We start from the raw sequence: 5,002 nt of genomic DNA, 5'->3' as shown, positions 1-5,002 counted from the left end.
TAAAAGCTTGATTTGGTGTAAAGTTAATCAAGTCTTGATCAAAAGTGGCAAAGAAAATGGCAAGTGCAGGAATCAGCTCCAAAAGCGCCGCTCCTAAAGAGCAAAAGTGTCGCACCTCTAAGAAAAGCGACGTTCTTGTACACGATTTGGCACCATTTTCCACCAGTGGCCAGAAGCTGTAACATCCCGCATTTTTTCGTTAAATTATTTTAACGCCCGTTTTTTTTATAATATCTTTCGTTATCTAAATTCGTATCATTCGTTAACTAACGTTCTTAATATTTCTATTATTTAATTATAACATCTCCCGTTTATTCTCGCGTATTTAAATTAATTCGTTTGATTAATTCACGCACTCGTTTCCAAACACGAGGGACCGAAGTTGCCAATGGACCAAAGAAGTTGACTAGTTGAACTAGTCAAACTCCTCACCACCACTCATTCATTTTCACCTCCTCATTCATGTTTTCTTCCATCTTTTTTCTCTCATTTCTTCAAACAAAGATTTATCATCTAAATTCAATCAAGGAAGTTCATCACAAAACAAATTACATATCCGTGATCCTCTCATCGTCCTCTTCATTTTGATACCAATTTCATAGCTTGGGGTAAGCTTTTCAAAATCTCTAATTTTCATAAATTAGACCTTTAAACTTAAAAGTGTGTTAATTAGTGTCTATGGCTCAAGTCAAACATGAATATGTGTTTGGTTTGTTCGATTTTGTTGTTTTGAGTAACTAGCATGAACACTTGAAATGGATGTGTTTAATCTTTGATTTTGGTTGATTAAATGTTGTTTAAATGTTAAAGTTCATGTTTTAAATGTGTTACTAGCATCATTAGCTTCAATTTGATGTGTAGGTTGACTTGGAAAACTTCACTAACATGATTATTGATTTTGTGATTCTTGGTTAGGGTTTGATAGCTTTTAAAATGAACTTTTGATGCATTGAATGCTTGTTAATGTTGTTAGTAAGTGTTTATTTGCAATGTATGGTTAATTACCTTCGAAACGGCGTATCGTATGTGTAAATTGGATTCCCGAATCACCATTTGCATTTTTGAGCTTGAAACGTTAAATAATGATCATTCAGCGAGATTTCGGTTATTGTAAATGATGTTTTTGTTTAATGAAATGTGTTTATTGTATTCCTGGTTAAATTACCTTTCCAACGATATAAGATACGTGTTTTGAATGTTTACGGTTCATAAGTTACATTTGTTTGAAGTTTGGTTCGAGCATATACATGAAAAAGCCCAGCATTTTTTTCTAGTGTTAAGCCGCGACGCGGCTCCTCTAGCTACGACGCGGCTTAAAGCGTGGAAAGTGGGCTGTCTAAAATTACCAATTTTCGTAAAATTCTAACTATGCTACGCAAATCCGATTGACATGAAACTTGGCCAACATGCTTATATATGACTTCTAAGCTTAGAAAAATTGTCCGAGACCCGACCCGAACACGTTGACTTTTTCGTTGACTTTGACTAAAGTTTGACTTTTAGTCAAACTTAACCAAATACTTATGCAATCGTTCTAACCGTCTTTTATACTTACATCTTGCATGAAACTTTACAACGTGATTCCCATGCTACATAATTGAGTCGTAACGAGCCATAAGACTAATTGAACAACTTTGACCGACCTCGTATTTTACCGATATTGATACAACTTACTTGTTTATGTCAAGACTAGTATTCATTCATGCACACGTTTACTTTGTGAAGTACCTTTATACTCGTGCACTCGAGGTGAGATCATAGTCTCACCTTTTCAACAACTTTTATTCTTTTAAAGTGTGGGCTGAGAAACATATACTTTGTTATATCTTGTACTACTTACTTTTATACTTTGAACACAAGTACGAAGAAATAAACATTCCACAGCGAGTTTGAACAAAAATCCTCAATTCGATTATCATTAGTTACACTTGCCGGGTGTAAGCGAGAACTTATGTTGTATGGCCATACGGGTTTGACAAACCCTCATTCGGACGATTCGCTACCGTTGTGCGGATGAAATATATTTTCAAGAAACAATGTATGTTCTAACACATTTGTGATGGGGTTCTATGGAAGGAAAGTTAAGTCTTGATAATTGGGTGCTCGCGAATATACTTTTGGAATGCAAACGATTTGGATAATCAATGTTATGGAAATACAAAATCTTGTGGTTCAAAAACAACGTTTACAAATACACCTATGATTTCACCAACGTTTTTCGTTGACAGTTTTCTATATGTTTCTCAGGTTCATGAATGGCTATTTGATACATGCTTCCGCGTACACTCATACTTGCTTGGGGTCAAGCATACATGCATACACTCCGATTACTTGCTTGGAGTCAAGCATACATACATACTTACGCTATTTATAGCAACTGTGAATTTCAACTTATATTATGTCGCAAGTTATTTCATTTATACTTTATAACTTTTGTAAACTTAAACTTGTTGTCGAATCGTTTGGTAAACTAAACTTTGTAAGTCTTGTACGTTTCAAATGAATGCGACATAATTTTGATCAAACGCGTCTCATTTAGGGACTATGACCACGTAACGGGACCTAAGTTAACGACGCCGTCAATGACGATTTTGTCGGGTCGCTACAGAAGCACCGTTCCTCATTGCCAAAAGCGCCGCTCCTGATCAGAAAAAGCGCCGCTCCTAACCACAAAAGCGTCGCTCCTGAATGAAGCAAAGAGTGTCGCTCCTGAGTTAAAAGAGGTGCTACTGTCGCTGTTCAGCCCAAAATTTTCAGCACTATAAAATGGAAGAGATTAGGTCATTTGGAGGAGAGCTACAAGTCTAAGTCCAATTTTCACTTTCAAAACCCTAATTCCATCATCCATTAAAGTTTGAAGGTGAATTGAAGGAGGCTAGCTCAAGATTCATCATAGTTTTAGCTCTAGATCTTCATCTCTTTGTATTTGGGTTGTAATCTCCACCTTTCTTTACTAATTTTGAATCAATTACTTGTAATAACTTTAAGATGATGTTTATTTGTGTTTCAATGCTTATGATTAGTGTAATCTTAGCCATGATTGGCTAAATCTATCTTGTTTGCTTATCTATGAATCTCTAATGCAAAGATTTGCCCATAAATCAATTGAATGGTGTTGTTTGAATGAAATACATGATCAAGTGTTATTGTGTTAGCTATAGATCCATTGCTTTGCATTTGTTTTAGGCTTTACTTTGATTACATAGGTTGAGTAGCTCTCTTAGTGAAGTGAATCAATTTGTGCTTCAACACCTTGAGTAATCTAGACAACTAGACTAAGGATTTAAAGTGATTGTGTTCTTAATCTAGGTTGGTTTTCAATTGGCCTTTAGTCAACATAGTGGTGTTCGATTATCTTAAGTGATTTCGATAGTTGAAGGGTTCTAAGTGATTTCAACCCAAGCATAATCTCAATAACCAATCATGCTTAACTTGATCTTAGAATGCAATGCTTATGTGAATTCGCAAAGTGTTATTTGATTGAGGTTTGGTAGTGATGCTAAACATTTAATAGTTCAACAACTAGTGCGATAGCAATTTGGGTAGAACGGGGCAATCCAAGCATAGAGAGGATTAGGTAAGTGAACACTACTTAGTTAATTGAATTAATTCTCAATATTTAGTTACTTGTTATTTGCTACTAGTCTTAATTGTTAAGTTTAAGTTTGTTTACTTGTGCACGTTTTAGTTGTTAATTAAAATCAATCAAAACCCTCCAATCAAACAAACCCTAGGACAATTAATAGTTTCAATTATTCTACTTACACCGCTCTCTTGGGACGAACTTGAAACGAATACTTACATTAATAAAGTGCTATAATAATCGGGTTCTAATTGCTCGTTAGCTGTGTCTGCTTATTTATAGTGTTTGAATCTTGTATAAATATAGAGGGTAAATGATGTATTATTCCACACGTATCATCAATTTCTTGGCGCCGCTGTCGGGGAGTGGTTAGCTAGTGGGATATTTGGTTTAACCTTTTAATTGTTCGATCCTTTTTTAAGGGTTTACCCTTACAAAAGTTGCTTTTCGTGTTTTTTTATTCTATTTTGTGTTTGGAAAACCATTTGTGTTTGTGTTGTGATTGAAGGATAGGTACTTTGGTGTAAGAAAACAAGATCCCAAAAGGATCAAGAGTTTACACATCCATTTTCCAATCCAGAGAAACACGTGCACGGGGTTTACAAGCGTAGAAAAGAAAGGGTATTAAGGAAATATTTTAAGGTTTTTCCATTTTGTTTAGAAGATATGGACGGTAAAGAAGGTAATCCGAATGTTCATGGTCTACCGGTTAATCAAGAGCAACAAAATGATCCAAATGACACTCCAATGTGGAATGCTAGGTTAGTTGCACCTACCTTGGTGCCTCCCACCATTAAAAAACCACCAATTGAGGCTGATAATTGGAAGATCGAGGGCAACTTGTTCACAATGATCAAGGATATACTATTTCATGCGTTAATAGAGGAAAATCCGTTTGAACACATTCAACAATTTAACGATATTTGCGACATCTACATGAACAAGGATGTTACCGATGATGCTTTCAAGTTAAGGGCATTCCCCTTTACTCTTCAAGGTGATGCGAAGGTGTGGTTAAGGAACTTACCTTCCGATTCAATTAGAAGTTTTCAAGATTTAACCGAATCTTTTATCAATCACTTTTTCCCATCATCAAAGGCGGAGCGCCTTAGAATGGAGATTAATGGATTCACTCAATGAAATGATGAGTCCTTGTATGATGCATGGATACGATTCAAGAAAATGCTAAGAGCTTGTCCACCGCATGGTTTGTCTAAGAAAGAATACATCAACACATTCTACCGGGGTACTAATGCTTTGACAAGACAAATTCTTGATGCATCTTCGGGAGGATTTTTTATGTATAAGTTACCTAATGCGGCTGAAACCATGTTAGAAGATATGTCAGTCAACACTTACGAATGGAACCCTTCCCCACGAGATTTACGAAGGAAAAGTGTAGCCCAAGTGGAGAGTGAC

General features: G+C 35.8%; 1 non-coding gene across 1 annotated transcript; it reads right to left on the bottom strand.

The window, feature by feature from the left end:
- Positions 1-4,687: 4,687 nt before the first annotated feature.
- Positions 4,688-4,794, bottom strand: LOC139873936 (small nucleolar RNA R71). The gene has a single exon (XR_011767646.1). It is a non-coding gene; the product is annotated as a small nucleolar RNA R71 (small nucleolar RNA).
- Between the last annotated feature and the right edge of the window lie 208 nt (positions 4,795-5,002).

This window comes from Rutidosis leptorrhynchoides, chromosome 10 (genome assembly GCF_046630445.1).
Source record: "Rutidosis leptorrhynchoides isolate AG116_Rl617_1_P2 chromosome 10, CSIRO_AGI_Rlap_v1, whole genome shotgun sequence".
NCBI classification, from domain to species: Eukaryota; Viridiplantae; Streptophyta; class Magnoliopsida; order Asterales; family Asteraceae; genus Rutidosis; species Rutidosis leptorrhynchoides.
Note: the sequence above shows the minus strand (reverse complement) of the source record. Positions and strands in the feature narration are given on the sequence as shown.